This window comes from Carcharodon carcharias, chromosome 32 (genome assembly GCF_017639515.1).
Source record: "Carcharodon carcharias isolate sCarCar2 chromosome 32, sCarCar2.pri, whole genome shotgun sequence".
Lineage (NCBI taxonomy): Eukaryota > Metazoa > Chordata > Chondrichthyes > Lamniformes > Lamnidae > Carcharodon > Carcharodon carcharias.
This window is the reverse complement of record NC_054498.1, coordinates 19,461,949-19,478,721: the sequence shown is the minus strand read 5'-3', so window position 1 is coordinate 19,478,721 and position 16,773 is coordinate 19,461,949. Positions and strand designations below refer to the sequence as shown.

Here is a 16,773-nt window from a genome sequence, read left to right as displayed (position 1 = left end):
AGGGCTAGAGACAGCTCACGGCGATCCCAGGAACAATTACTGCAAGAGATTTTTCCATGTCGGATTTTAATTCATCCTCCTTGCAAACAAGCTCTGAGGGGAGTGACGATCTGGAAGGGCTCTACTAATTTTCTTGATCAGCCCAGGGATTTTTGTTTTCTTTAGTCTTGATGTGGATTATTTCAAATCAAACGTTTTTTTCCAGAATCTGCTTCTTTGCTGATGAACTGGGCCAGTCCCTTTTTGACGGATCGTTTGATTGTTGGAGGCACACATTGTGTTAGTTCCTTTCGCACAAATCTGTGTGTGGTATTTTCAGTTGAAGGGGCTTTTTACGTTATATTGCTTCTTGGGGGTCAACATGCAGGTTTAGCGTTTGACCGTCCACTCCTTTCAACGTGAGGAGCTTTGTGTGAGGCTACGTTGTTGCTTAAATATATCTGGGGTCCGAGCTCGTTTGAAAAATAGAGCGTGTAAAGCTCCAGATATATAAATGTCGAAACCAAGGCTGGATCGTTTATTAGGTTGTGCATGACATTGCAAATTTATTCCTGTGTGACTGCCAAGAAATATCTGGGTCTGGGCAGATGTACACGCAGCGTAAATGGATCCAGCAGCAGATCATTATGGAAATCTGTACATTTGTTCAGAAAATGGATCTTGACAAGCATGCATTCACCTCTCTGCATCCTCTGTTCTGCAAAACCGTGCTATACTTTGCATATGCAAAGAAGGAGTTTCAAGATTGGGGATCTTTTAAATGATTAGCACCAGGATTTGTTTTACCACAATGCTGCAAACTTCAATAGATCAGATATGTTCAGCACAGAAGGAGGCTTTTGTTTTGGTTTTTATTTGCTAATTTTGATAACGTCATCGGGTGCTGGTTTTGTTGGTGATGCAGATATTTTATAATTTGGAGATATGTGCAACTGACTGCGTTGAAAGCCTTTATGCATTTTTTTTGCTTCCAAATTGGGGCTGGGTTTCCCGGTAATGTAATTGCCTATTATGGATGAAGGGCCTCTACCGTCCTATTTTTTAAATTGTGCCTTTTAAAAGAGGGGAATAGTTTAATTTTGGTTGACTATTGTGTAATTAGACTATACATAACTAGATTAAAAACCCTAAAACACAATTTGTGTCTGAGTTAGCCACCATCCGGATGAAACACTGGATTTATGGCACCATAGCTTTTGGGAGACTACTTGGGGATACATGTGAGGATATGACATGTAGATTATAACAATGGATTTCTTGTACGTTATAAAACAGCTGGGAAAAGCCTGCACAGGGCTTTTGTAATTGCCTACAATAGCCTTTGAGTGCAGTTTCAAATCGGTAGTTAGTTTTGAAGTAGGTGCACCTAATTATTTTTGCAGTGTTTTACTGCATTGTTGTGGACTCCTGTTTTTTAACCTCCGCATATCTGAATTCTGTGACTCAGATTATGCTTAATTGATGCAGTTGTCATAAACCATTCACCACGCTGCCTCTGAGATTTGCCATTATGATTGCTGAAACCTATTCGGATTATTTTTCCAGGGTATTCTAAAGTTCAGTTCACAGTGGAAAGATCGAGGCACACATCAGTGCAAATCCCAGATTGCACGGTCCCTGGAAATTCTGGCCATTAAATTTGATGAGCAGTAAATTATTTGAGGCAGGCTGTTGGTCTTTTCTGACTAAAAATAGCACCAGAGAGCTTACCTCGTCAGCAGTTCTAACTTTGTCCATTCTGCAGTTATAGAATACCTACTTGTGGTGGCATTCAATACATGTTATAGAATAACTTACATTTTTTGGAGCCAAGTCTAAAATGGTGATTTGGCTAACTTTAAACATATAGTTGGATTAAAGCTTTTCAGTAACCAGCAAAAGGGAAAGCTTTTAAAATAAATTGTTTAGGGTTGCTCTAGCTATCAAAGGGGTAAAATTACTTAAGTCGATAAGTTGAAATGAGTTCACATTTTGTATTTCCCAAACTTCTTTTGTTTCAAATTGTTGGAGCAATTTCACCCCTGCACCTGACTGCAATTCTTTCTTCTATGATTGAAATTTTGATGGTCTAGTTTTTTTTTAACTGGATAATGCTAGATAGAATGAACACTTCTTAAGTTGCATTAAATTGCAATCTGCATAACGTTTGTAAAGTAACATCACAATTGTTTTCTATTGCAATGAAAGAAGTGATGAGTCATTATTTTAGCCACTGATTTACTTTTCTTTGTTCTTTGGGTACGATCCTCTGTTTATCTGTTGCTGTTGCACTGTATTGTTCTGGCATTCCTCCTGTCCTGCCAAAATACCAGGATTTGGAAGACACTTTTTACATCCCTGAAACTTGTGTATGTAATGAAAACTAAACCTGACTTGAATATATGTTCTGGGATGGAATCAATATGGATTAAGTTGTTGGAATCGCAAAATTTTGAGATTTTCATCTTTGACAAAATGAAACCGACAGGAAAATAATACCTCAACCACTATCTCATTTTAATCTATTAAATTTGCCTTCCAAAATAAAGTTCTCAATTTCATGTGGATAAGTTTAGTGATTCAAATTGAGCCTAGAAGATGAATTGTTTTCTTCCAAAACATATCTGATGTAAGAAATAAATGGAAGCCTTTGAATTTTTTCCCGTCATGTTATTATCTGGACCTCTCATCTTGTTTTTATCTTCCAAGGTTAAATCAGTGAACTGCTTTATTTTGGAAAAGAATTCTAATTATGTCACAGCATACCATGCTCACTTGCCTCCTGAGGGTTGGTTAGTTTGTTTTCTTGCTGCAGGTGTAATCCCAGGAATACACGTGTCTCTGCTGCAGCAATGCATGTGATAATAGCCTACCTGTGTACATACCCTGCATGTTTCCAGAATTCTAACCTGCACCAGCTGTAGGTTACAGGTGGGCAGAACTTTCACTGCTGCAGCCTTCTTAGCAGTCAGTTTTTGAAGGGTTGGAGTACTATTCTTTAAATTTGCTTAATTAGAATTTAAAAAGATTTGCTGACAGTCAGAATTACAAATAAAGGCATGCAAAGTTTTTGAGACATAAAAGTTTATATTAATTAGATCATTACCAAAATGTCCATTTGAATTTGAAGCCTATCTCCCTTTTTTGCTTAACCACTTGCCCTTACAGTAAATCTACAAGCTAAATTTACATAAAAGCAAAATTCTGCGGATGCTGCTGATCTAAAATAAAAACAGGAGATGATGGAAAAACTCAGCAGGTCTGGCAGCATGTGTGGAGAGAAAAACATAGTGTAGAGAGAGCCATATTGGACTCGACGTTAACTCTGTTTCTCTCTCCATATATGCTGCCTCACCTGCTGAATTCTTCTCAAATTTGTGTGCCCTCTCCACAACCCTTCCTTATTCCCTGGCCATGAATGCAAGTACTGTGTACCCAGAACTCTCAGTATTATTGTATAACCAGTTGCCTCTATTGTTGTATTATATTCTCCTTAGCCTTGCCACTACAATGCCTCTGCTCTCACATGCTCTAACTTCCCTTGGAAAAAATATTTTCATTCTTTTAAAAGTTGCGCACAAACTAGAGAACTAGGAACTCCAGAATGACGTTTGAAACTTTTATGCAGTATTAGGGTACACCTGTTACAATAGATACAAATGTTGCAAGATAAAGCTGATTTTTGAACAATTATTAGACAAGGTTATTCAAATTTTCTCTTAATGGGCCGCTTAGCTGCATATCATTGAGGTCCACAGTATACACCATCAAAAAGCAAAACTGAACACCTCTGAATGGACTTTGGTCTCCTCAGCATCCAGGCAGAATCTAACAGTAAGCAATTACATTAAATTATACTGTATTTAGATCAGATATTCTACAATGTTCTGCAGACTCAGCCCTAGGTGACATTTCTGATGGTTACTGTTATACTCTTGATAATCGGTTGTTGAAGGAAAAAAAGGACTGACAGAGCCAGTCATGGAATAGATTTATTCAGGGTGAAACATTACAGGTATGTATCTCCTGATTCCACTCAGCTCTCATCAGTAAGTGTTCCTCCCATGACATCTAATGGCGCCAGGTCAACATGGCAAAGAAACCTCCTGCTGATTACTTCATACTGTCCCCCCTCAGCTGATGAATCTATACTCCTCCATGTTGAACACCAAGAAGCATTGAGGGTGGCAAAGGTGCAGAATGTACTCTGTAGGTGACATCAGTGCCCAGAACCAAGAGTGGCTCGGTAGCACCACCACTGACCAAGCTGGCTGAGTCCTAAAGGACATAGCTGCTAGACTGGGTCTGCGGCAGGTGGTGAGGGAACCAACAAGAGGGAAAAACATACTTGACCCCATCCTCACCAACATGCTAGCTGTACATGTATCTGTCCATGTCAGTATCAGTAAGAGTGACCACAGCATAATCCTTTTGGAGACGAAGTCTTGTCTTCACTTTGAGGATATCCTCCATCGTGTTGTGTACCACTGTGCTAAATGGGATAGATTTAGAACAGATCTAGCAACTCGAGTCTGGGGAACAATGAGGTGCTATGGGCTATCAGCAGTAGCAGAATTGTACTCAACCACAATCTGTAACCTCATGGCCTGGCATATTCCCCACTCTACCATTATCACCAAGCCAGGGCATCGACCCTGGTTCAATGAAGAGTGCAGGAAGGCATGTCAGGAGCAGCACAAGGCATACCTAAAAATAAGGTGTCAACCCGGTGAAGCTACTACTCAGGATAACTTGTGTGCTAAATGCATAAGCAGCAAGCGATAGACAGAGCTAAGCGATTCCACAACCAATGAATCAGATCTAAGCTCTGCAGTCCTGCCACATCCAGTCGTGAATGGCAGTGGACAGTTAAACAATTCACTGGAGGAGGAAATATCCCCATCCTCAATGATGGAGGAGCCCAGCACATCAGTGCAAAAGATAAGGCTGAAGCATTGGCAACAATCTTCAGCCAGAAGTGCTGAGTGGATGATCCATCTCAATCTTCTCCAGAGATCTTCATCACAGATACCAGTCTTCAGCCAATTTGATTCACTCCATATGATATTAAGAAACTGCTGAAGGCACTGAACACTCCAAAAGGCTGTGGGCCCTGACAATATTCTAGCAGTAGTACTGAAGTCTTACGCAGCCCTAACCAAGATGTTCCAGTTTGGCTAAAACTCTGGCATCTACCCGACAATGTGGAAAATTGCCAAGGTATGTCCCGTCCACAAAAAGCAGGACAAATCCATACGGCCAATTACCGCTCCATCAGCCTACTTTTGATTGTCAGTGAAATGATGGCAGGGGTCATCAACGGTGCTATCAAGTGGCACTTGCTTATAAATAGCCTGCTCGCTGATGCTCAGTTTGGGTTCAGCCAGGGTCACTCATCCCTTGCCTCACCACAATCTTGGTTCAAACATGGACAGAAGAGCTGAACTTCAGAGGTGAGGTGAGTGACTGCCCTTGACAACAAGGCAGCATTTGACAGAGTGTGACATCAAGGAGCCCTGGCAAAACTGGAGTCAATGGAAATGAGGGGAGGAGGGGAATTTTCCACTGGTTGGAGTCATATCTTACACAAAGGAAGATAGTTGTGGTTTTTGGAATTCAATCACCTTAGTTCCAGGACGTTACTGCAGGAGTTCCTCAGGGTAGTGTCCTACGCCCAACCATCTTCTGCTTCATTATTGACCTTCCGTCATAAGGTCAGAAGTGAGGATGTTTACAGATGATTGCACAAAGTTCAGCACCATTCGCAATGACTCAGATGCTGAAGTGGTCTATGTCCAAATCCAGCAAGAACTGGATAATAGCTAGGCTTGGACTGACAAGTGGCAAGTAGCGTTTACGCCACACAAGTGTCAAGCAGTGACCATCTCCAACAAGAGAGAATCTTAACCATCGCCCCATGACATCCAATGGCATTACCATCACTGAATCACCCATTATCAAAATCCTAGGTCACCATTGACCAACAACTGAACTAGACTAGCCATATAAATTTCTGTGGCTACAAGAGCAGGTTAGAGGCTAGGAATTCTGTGGTGAGTAACTCCCATCCTAACTCCCCAAAGTCATCTGCAAGGCACAAGTCAGGAGTGTGATGGAATACTCTACACTTGCCTGGACGAGTGCATTACTCAACAATACGCTATCCAGGACAAAGCAGCCTGCTTGATTGGCACCTCATCCAGAAACATTCACTCCTTCCACCACTGACTAAGTGGCAGCAGTGTGTACCATCTACAAGATGGACTTTAGGAACTCCTTAATACCTTCCAAACCCATGACCACTACTATCTAGAAGGACAAGGGCAGCAGACACATGAGAACACCACCACCTGGAAGTTCCCCTCCAAGCTACTCACCATCCTGACTTAGAAATATAACGCCATTCCTTCACTGTCGCTGGGGCAAAATTCCAGAACTCCCTAACAGCACTGTGGGTGTACCTACACCACATGGACTACAGCGGTTCAAGAAGACAGCTTACCACCAAGGCCTAGCCAGTGACGCCCACATCCCATGATTGAATAAATAAAAACTGCTAAAATAACCATCCAGTCAGTGCCCTCCACCTGTATGTGCTTAACTTCAATTGTTACAGTTAACAACTGTGGTCTTGCTGCAGTTTAAAATGCAACAGTGATTTACCCATTACTTTAATGGCAAAGTCACTTAGTATTGAAACTGCCAATGTGAACATTTTAAACTCTGTGCATTGTTGTCTGTAATTATATAATTGTGAGTTCTGGCGAGGAGGTGGCCCTGAATTGAGTTTCTGAACAATTACAATTCAATCAACACTCTGTACATTTGAAAACAAATGTTTCATCAATTGGCCGTGGGTGGTATTATTGATCAGTTACTAGTATTCCAAAATTTGCAACTAACTTCATTGATTTTCCCCCAAACCTGTTATATTTAGCAATTTATTTTGGAAAATTATTTTTCCTTTGTTCTTACTATGAATTTGCAGTATTTACATAAGGTACAATTACTTCATTTGTTCTTCTACCTGCCTCACAATTTTCAATCCTTTACTTAAAAATTAAGACTTTTTTAAACCTCTAACTTACCACACTGGATCTATAGTTGTTGCTGAAGTCGTCATTGGTGCATCCTTGTGCAAAGAATGAGCTTTTCCACCATTTGAATCTGCAGTGTTTTGACTCCTGAACAAGAGTTCAATCATTATGGTCAGGACCTGATTGGCCACTGTAGCCAAAGTCCATATTAATGCCTCCTCTGACCCCACTGCCAACACAAGTCATCACAAGACTCATTCAGGCAACACAATTAACTAATTATTTTTATTTAATGATGAAAATTGCATGAAAATCTGATAAAAGGAAATATTTTTATTTATCGGCATCGTGTTTTGTGATTGGGATGATCAAGCGTTGGGTATTATAATGCCACAGGGATAGTGTACTTAGATTTTTTTTCAATATTGTACAATTTGAGTTGTTAAATATTGTTTTTGTGCATACGTCTGTTGTGAAAGAGGAGATTGGCTGATAAAAGCGAAGAAATTATCCAAGTAAAACTCAGTTTTGTAATGAATGCTTGTTTACGAATAAAAGCAAAATACTTCAGATGTTGGAAATCTGAAATAAATAATAGTGCTGGAAATACTCAGCGGGTCTGGCAGCATCTGTGGAGACAGAAACAGTGTTAACATTTAGAGTTGAAGTTTTGTTCTGCCATTTTTCTCATTCCCTCATTAAAGAGGCTGATCCTTGCTGAGGTTTGGTGCCATGAGTGCTGGCAGTCCTGGATTTAAACCTGGGACCGTCAGGCCTGCACTGGCATAATAAGATGCTGAAGAGTGCTTTCACCCATTAGAATGTATAATCTATTTTTTAAAAAATCTAGCATCTGTGTGGTCATCCTGTCAACTTCCTACATTATAAATTCCTAAAGCCACATTTGCAGAAGAACATAAGAAATAGGAGCTGGAGAATACTGTATGGCCTGTTGAGCCATTCAGTGTGACCATGGCTGATATTGGGCTTCAACCCCACTTTTCTGCCTGCTCCCCATATCCCTTGATTCCCTGAGAGAGCAAAAATGTGTCTCAGATTCATGGTATATCCACAACGCTCTGAGGTAGAGAATTCCAAAGATTCACAACTGTTTGAGTGAAGAAATTTCTCCTCTCCTCAGTCCTAAATGATCTTTATCATTTATCCTTATCCTGAAACTGTGCCCCTTTGTTCTAGATTCCCTAGCCAGGTGAAACAAGCTCTTAGTATTTACCCTGTCAAGCCCCTTCATAATCTTGAATATTTCAGTGAGATCACCTCTCATTTTTCTAGACTCCAGAGAATGACTCAATTTACTCAGCCTCTCAATCTAATGAATACTTTACCGTAGCTCCTCCAATTCAATTATATCCTTCCTTAGATATGGAGACCAAAATTACTCAGTATTCCAGATATGGTCACCAAAGTATTATTGGTTGTAGCGAGACTTATTTATTCTTATACTCCAATCCCCTTGCAACAAAGGCTAATATGCCATTTGCTTTCTCAATTGTTTGCTGTACCTGCATGCTAATTTTCTGTGTTACTTGTATGAGCACACCTAAGTCTGATTGTGAACATTTATAAGTTTCACTGCTACGCAAAATATTCTGCTTTTCTATTTTTATGAGCAAAGTGAATAACCCCACACTTTTCCACATTATATTCCATCTGTCACCTTGTTGCCCACTCACTTAACCTGTCTATATCTCTTCGTAACCTCTGTATCCTTCTCACAGCTTACATTCCCACCTAGCTTTATCGTCAGCAAACTTGGAGACAGTAAGTAATGTATCTTTATCTAAGTCATTAATATAGATTGTAAATAGCTGAGGCCCCAGTAATCATCCTTGTGGCACTCCACTAGTCACAGTCTGCCAACTTGAAAGTGCCTATTTATGTGCCTACCCTTTGCTTCCTGTTTGTTATTTAATCCTCTATCCATGCGGGTATATCGCTCCCAATACCCTGAGCCCTAAATTTGTGTATTAACCTTTTTATGTGACACCTTATCAAATGCCTTTTGAATCCAAGTATACTGCATTGACTGGTTCCCCTTTACCCTGCTAGTCTACCCTATCGGTTACATCCTCCAAAAAAAACTCTAATAAATTTGTCAAACAGCATTTCCCTTTCATAAAACCATGTTGGCTTGTTTTAATTATCCTATGCTTTTCTAAGTGCATTATTAACACTTCCTTAATAATTTCCAGCACTTTCCTAATGACATGTCAAGCTACTTGGCCTGTGATTCCCTGCTTCTTTCTCCCTCCTCTCTTGAATAGTAATGATACATTTGTTAACTTCCAATCTTCTGAGACTTTTCCAGAATCTAGGGAATTTTGGAAAATTATAGCCAGCGCATCCACTATCTCTTTTAAATCCTAGGCCATCAGGTCCTGGAGATTTGTTGGATTTTAATCCTTAAGGTTATCCACTACTTTTCTCTGCTGATCTGAATTACCTTAATTTCCTCACTCCTATACATCCATGGGTTGCCCTCTGTTTCCAGTATGTAACTTGTACCTGTCTTCACAGTAGAATACACAAGATATCAATTCAATGTCTCTGCCATTTCCTCATTCCCTATGATTTATTCCGTCTTTGCTTCTAAGGAGCCAGCATTTACTTTAACTACTCTCTTCCTTTTTTTTATATACTTATAAAAACAGATTATAAGAATCTTTACATTCCTGGGTGGTTTATTTTCCGATATCAGCAATGTGGAACTTCAGTTAAATGTGGAAAATTTGAAAAGTGGAGCTATTCTCCTTGGATCACAGAAAGTTGAATTATTTAATAGAGGTGTTCAAAATCACGAAGGGTATTGATCTAAGTAAATAAGGAGAAACCGTTTCTCATGGCAGAAAGCTCGATAACTGGAGGACGTATATTTAATTAGAATAAGAACCAGAAGATAGCAGATCTGTGGGCTCAGCAAAACGTGATCTAAAATTCTCTAGCCTACAAGGATTTGAAATATTAAAACATAAATGCTGCCACCTGAAGCAAGTCCCAAGACAAGATCTGCCCAAGCAATCTTGGTTTAACATTTTGAGATGGGGATCCCTGAGTTTGGTTGTTTATGCATTCCAGAAAATTAGGTTTGAAGTATCTTTTATTGCTGCCAAAAGTACAGCTGAATTTAGTTTTTTTTTAGAAGGACGATGATGAACGTATTAGTAAAGAGTGTGGTTTTTAGGTTGGAGCTTTGTGTTTTGTGAAAACTACAAATTAGGAATGTGCTTTCTAACAGGCGTGGAACAGATTACAAATCGGCTTGGGAGCACCTCTTTTAAAATGTGCCATGAGGTTACTAAATACGGGTACTGAAAACCTGAAATGAAAAAGCAGAAAATGTTGAAAGTAACTCAGCAGGTCAGGCAGCAACTTTGGAGAGAGAGTGACGCCAGACTTTGATGCCATTGTAAAGATGTAAAGAGTGGTGATCAACCATGTTGTTTACATTAAGCCAAGAAGGTGTGAAAAAGAGGGTAGCTTTGGCTTTATTTTATTTAATGCACCATTATGCTTATTTGTAACAATACTTAGCTTTATTATAACTATTCATTTCTTAGTTGTTTATGGCTGAACCCCTTTCTTTCCCCTCTTCCATACCCTCTGGCTGAAAAGCTTGCCCACCCCTGATCTATGGTGTACCTATTCTATGGTAGCATTTTAATGCACTTCACAGTTACAGTATAAGCACAGTAAGTGATTTTAAATAACCAAAACCAACTTCCCAGGTCCCATTGCTCTGTCCAGTTCTGTCAGACTCTGCACCTCAAATCCTATCAATCTTCAAACTGTTGCTTGGCTGATTCTGTTTCTATACTTCTTCCCATGTCTCAGCCTTTCCTGTGTATGTGTGCCACCAGGATCTGGAAACATTCCCCAGACCTGAGCTCCATCCAGACTTCAATTCCACTGCTCCTGCACTGGCCCTCCACATGGAAAGCACTGTTTTAAAGCCTTCATTCTCTTCCTAAGAAATGATTTTCTCCTTTTTCCCAACATTAACCAATTCTAGCCTTGTCCCCAAAAGTTCCATTCTCCACTCCCTTTGATCTTCTCCCCAATCCTTGCATCACCTTCCCATTACCTCTACTCTGGAATTCCGGGCCTGCACTGTTTGCCAGTGGTCCTGTTCTGTTGTACCGCTTTTACAAGTGCTCCCGCATCCAGCCAAGACCACCCTTCCACCAAGGAAATATGAAGTTGATCTATTCATGCTGATGCTATAAAAACTCCAGAATACTAACCGAGCCATTGTCTATTAAGAGCACTCCAAAAATACACTGTGCATTAAGTAGAATAATTCCTCTGTGAAAAAGCAGCAATGCTTAACTTTGAGTCATCAGTGGAAATCTGTTATTACCATGTTGATCTGTCTTATATGGAAAGAAGTACAGTGTTATGAAGTCTAATGGAAAACTTATCTTATCAATTGGTCCTCTATTCTGTTAATATGTAATCGCTCAGCAAATAGAGCCTTGGGTCACTCAGGCAGCTTGGTCAAATGGAATGTGCTGCTCTGTTTCAGTGTATACACGGCATTTTAAGATTATTTGGGTCTTTGGAAGAATTGGGAGCACTTGGGCCTAGAAACGCTTGCTGGGATTAAAGCTGGGGCCTTGGAAGCCTTGGGTGTTGCCAGGACCAGGGAGAGAAATCATGGGCCCTGGTGCTTCTCCTGATTCCGGGCCTCTTATATTCCCACCCAGCTTTGTAAGTGGCTAGACCTGGGAATGAAGCACACACAAGCATAGAAAACACAATAGAAGTTTTGTTAGTAATCATCAGTAATAGAGAGAAACAGAAGTTTGGCAGTGAACATTGTTTACAGGTAATCTGCTATAATGTTTACCATGATCTCATTCTGAACCCAGGGATAACTGGTGGGAGATGGAAGGGAGGAGATTGCCATGTTGGCATACATGCTGTTGGGTTGGGGCAGGTGGAAGAAAGAGAACTGGGGAGGAGGAGAGCTGAAAGGCAAAGTTAAGATGGGAAAGAGGGTGTGAATCTACTATCTATTGACTGACACAAGCTGGCCTTGCACTGCTTGTTGACCAATTTCAGAGTGGATTTGCTACAAGTAAGGACTTTTTGGCTCATAGTGTTTGCTCCAGCTGTCAGACTGTAGGCAACAGAACATTATTGTGCAGTAATTAACAATCTGGAGTTGGTCGTTACAAAAATGACAAGCTTGGTTTGTGAGATTGTGGTTTACACTGTGATTTTTGCAAATTTGTGCCACAATAATTCGTTTAACATCTCATCCAATGGACTGGGTCTCTGACTAGGGAGTTCAGTAGTGCTGCACTGGCCTTTTTCACATGCTCAAGTCCTAGGGTAGGGCTCCCGACTGTGGTGATAGTGATATCAACTCAAGCTACTGCAGGAAATAGTTAATGCTGAATCAATCCTTGGCACTGACTACTTCCCTTCCCCTTCCTTTGAGCATAAAAATCCAACATTACATTTTTTTAAAAAAAGTAATCAGAACATGAAGATGCTGTAACACTGAACCTAAATAAAACTCTAGTTAGGACACAACTAGAGTATTGCGTCCAACTCTGGTCACCACGCTTTCAGAAGGACGTGAGGGTCTTTGAGAGGGTACAGAGGAGATTTATCAGAATGATTCTGGGGATGAGGAATTTTAGCTACAAGGGTAGTTTGGAGACGCTGGGGTAGTTTGTAGAAGCTGGGACTTGACTCCTTTTCTCCAAGAAGAACTAAGGGGAGATTTGTTGGAGGTGTACAAGATTATGACAGGTTTGGATAAAGTAGACAAGAAAAACCTGTCCTCATTAGTACAAGCACTAGGGGACATAGATTTAAGGTTTTGGGCAAGAGATGGAAGAACTGTTTTACACAGTTGAGTGGTAATGACCTGGAACTTGCTCCCTATGAGGGTGTTGGAAGTGGAGAGCATCAATGATTTCAAAAGGAAATTGGATGAGTACTTGAAGGAAATAAACCTGTAGGAGTAAGGGATAGAACAAGGGAATACTCTGCATGAACCTGAATGGTCTCCTGTGCTGTAAATGACTGACTGTTGTGGCTTTGCGTTCATTGTGTATTTTGGTTACTGTTAATATATTGTCACATCCCAAACTGTGCACACCTTTCCCTTCTCCAAATAGGTATATGCCCCTGCCTCAGTACTGAAACTGCCTTAATCAGTCATCTGAAAAACTAGAACAAGAACAGAAAATGCTGGAAAAACTCAGCAGGCCTAACACCATCTGTGGAGAGAAAGACAGTTAACGTTTCAAGTCCATGTGACTCCTCTTCTTCAGAGCTAAAGAGAAGTAAAAATGTGATGAAATTTATACTGTTTAAGGAGATGGAGTAGGTGAAGCTGGATAGAAGGCCAGTGATAGGTGGATGCAAAGGAAAGATGACATGAACAAGTGGACAAATGGGTGCTAATGGTGGTGGTGCTGGCTAAAGGAGGTGGTGATGGTGAATTAAGGATAGAAAGCAGAATGTGATAATAGGAAAAGGGTAAGCACTCTGGAAAGAACAACATGAACAAGTGACAGATGGCCCTAGTTGGGGTGAGGTGGGGAGAGGGGATAGTGGTGGGGAAAAAAAGATCGAAAATAGGATAAAAGGTGGGGATAAAACAATGAGTAAAAATGAAAGTAAATAAGAATAAGTGGATAAAAAAAAAATGAATATTGAAAAAAGGGGTGAGGATTTGGAGTCAGTTCATGGTCTGAAAGTTGTTGAACTCAATGTTCAGTCCTGCGGCTGTAAAGTACCTAATCGGAAGATGAGATGCTGTTCCTCCAGTTTGTGTTGGGCTTCACTGGAGCATTGCAGCAGGCCAAGAACAGACATGTGGGCACGAGAGCAGGATGGTGTGTTGAAATGGCAAGCGACAGGAAGGTCTGGGTCATGCTATCGGACTAAATTGAAGGAGGTGCAAGTGAAGTGCTGCTTCACCTGAAAGGAGTGTTTTGGCCCTTGGATAGAGAGGAGGTAAAGGGGCAGGTGTTGCACCTTCTGTGATTGCATGGGGTTGGGGTGATGGAGGGGTAGACCAGGGTGTCCTGGAGGGAATGCTAATGGGGCGGGGAGGATGAAGGGAAGATGTGCTTGGTGATGGCATTATGCTGGAGTTGGGAGAAATGGTGGAGGATGATCCTTTTGAATGCAGAGGCTGGTGGGGTGAAAAGTGAGGACAAGGGGGACCTTATCATGGTTCTGGGAGGGAGGGGAAGGTGCGAGGGCAGAGGCGTGGGAGATGGGTTGGACACTTGAGGACCCTATCAACCACAGTAGGTGGGAACCCTCAGTTAAGGAAGAAGGAAGACACATGTCAGAAGCGCCATTTTGGAAAGTGGCATCATCGGAACAGAAAAACTAGGTCAGGCTTCATGCGTACTCTGGCGATACCCAGGTCTAGCTCATTGCCACCTCCCTTGACCCTTCGACCGCTGTGCTGTCAAATTGTTTGCCCAACAGCCAGTCCTGGATGAGTTGAAACTTACTTGAAATAAATGTTGGGGAAAGTGAAGCCAATATTTTCAGTCCCTGCCACAAACTGTTCCCTAGTCACTGATTCCATCTTCTTCCTGGCCACTGTCTCTGGTCATATTTGACCGTTTGCAGCCTCTGTATTCTATTTGATCCTGAACTGAACTTCCAACCCCATATACTTCCCATCATGAAGACTGCCTATGCCCACTTCTAATATTGTTCATTTCCTATTCTGCCTCAGCTCATTTGCTGCTGCAATCCTCATCCACATTTCTGTTAACTTCAGATTCAATTATCCCAGTGCTCTCCTGCCATCATCCACCCTGCATAAACTTGAGGTTGTTCCAAACTCAGCTACCCGTATTGAAACTCGCTATGTTCAAAATCGCACCAAGTCCCAATCACTGCTCACTCTTGTGCTTGCTGACCTACATTGTCTCCTGATCCATCAACAGTTCTGAGATCACTGCTTTCCTCCAACTCTGGCCTCTTGTGTCCTTTCTCCTCATGCTCCCTCCCTCCCTCCCCATGCCCACCCTGAATTCCTGTGCTTATGGTTTGACAGCTGTGCTTTTAGCTTCTTAGGACCTCAGCTCTAGAATTTCCTCCATAAACCCTTCTACCTGAATCCTTTTCCTTCCATCCTTTAAAATGCTCTCACCTAATGGCTCTTCCTTTGGCTTGGTATTAAGTTTTGTTTGTCTGCACACCCGTGAAGCACCTTGGGATGTTTTGTGTTAAAGGTGCTATATAAATGTAAGATGTTAGTTGGCAATGGTTGACATGTGATAGGTGGCATAGCTCCTGATTCTCACCATGTTCTCTAAATGCAAAAAATGAGTACTTCTGACATCAGTATGTGCACAAGAACAAAGGGTTGTTGACTGATAGATCATAGGATATAACTCAAAAATTAAAATGTCTCATTTTAAGTCCTCTGTTTCAGCTCTAATGGACACAGGGATAACTTCACTGACACTGCACCCAGTGAAGAGCCACTCGAAGGGAGGACAGTTTAGGGATGAGAAATAACACCGAGCACCAGTTCTCCAAACTCTGCTTCCTTCTGAGAAATGCTTCCTGCTGGAAATGTGGTATTGGTGAATTTATACTATATAGAATATCACACAACCAATTGTTAATTTGTTTTCAAATTTAGTTTGACTGTCTCACCAGTAACAAAATCGTCTTTGCTGAAACTTGCAGGCCGTTTAACAAACAATCAAACATAATTGGGGCACTCTATAAAGAACATTTTAAATGTAAATTCATTATTGTGTGGGTTTGATTTCCAGTAAAGGGTGGGAGTTTTGCCCAATATTCAGTTTTCTACAAAAGGATTGTAGAGAAAATGATCCATGATCTCTGGATTTCCGTCCCTAAAACACCTCCACTTTTCCTGCTTTTAAGACAACCTTTTAAAACCTATGTCTTTGATCCAGCTTTTGGTCACCTGCTCAAATTTTGATTCTTGTGAAGTGCTTTGGATTGTATTACCTCATTAAAGGTGCTATATATGCAAGTTGATGTAAATTGTGATTTATACAATTATGGTAAGTGAACATAACTGTGAATTTTTATTTTATGGCCCTATCGCTGAAGCAGCACCTTGTTAAAATGCTGCTCATAAGACACATGGTCAGTTTCATTCCTGGTCTGAATTGGGCTTGCGAATGGAAATATGTTGTCACGTTGTGGGGGAGGGGTGATTGGAGAAAGATTACACAGCTGCAAATCTTGAAGGCTGTAATTGGTGTTTAAAGGAGTTGCTTCATTGGTGGAAAACTGAAATGGCTAGCCAGTGATCTAGAGTATCTCCATTTTCAAATGTTGCTTTGGAAGTACTTCTGCATAGAGTGCAGTGAAGGACAGTCGTCATGTTTGGACCCCAGGCCATCCTTCCTATATAGTGTGCTTGGTAAGATGCAATAGTCGCATTAAATGCTGTTTGAAACACCCAAAGGACATTGGTACAGATTGGAATATACAGACAATATATAACTAGACTATGTAATTGAGTGCATTGTATTGTGTGTAGCTTAATTGTATTCTGAAATACAGTAACTTATCAGCATAATTCGGTGCTGGTGTTGCCCATTGAATGGAATGAAATCTTAAGCACTTCATAAAAGTTACGGGATAGTGTGCTGTGTCCTGGTTGACCGTGTGGCTGCCATCAAAGATGCCCTGAACTTTGGGGAATTGTGATGTCAAGAATTGGCAGGGCTTTCTCTTGTGCTACAGGTTTTTAGGTGAAAAA

The 16,773-nt window shown here is 41.0% G+C and overlaps 1 protein-coding gene across 11 annotated transcripts in view; it reads left to right on the top strand.

Moving 5' to 3' along the window:
- herc1 (HECT and RLD domain containing E3 ubiquitin protein ligase family member 1) overlaps window positions 1-16,773 on the top strand; it is a 231,321-nt gene that overhangs the window by 403 nt on the left and 214,145 nt on the right. The window contains exon 1 of one of the 11 annotated variants that reach the window (XM_041178579.1): window positions 15,557-15,607. The exons of the other annotated variants lie outside the window; for them this stretch is intronic. The gene's annotated coding sequence lies outside the window, so the exon portion shown is untranslated. Of the gene's footprint in view, window positions 1-15,556; window positions 15,608-16,773 lie in introns of those variants that run through there. 11 annotated transcript variants of the gene reach the window in all.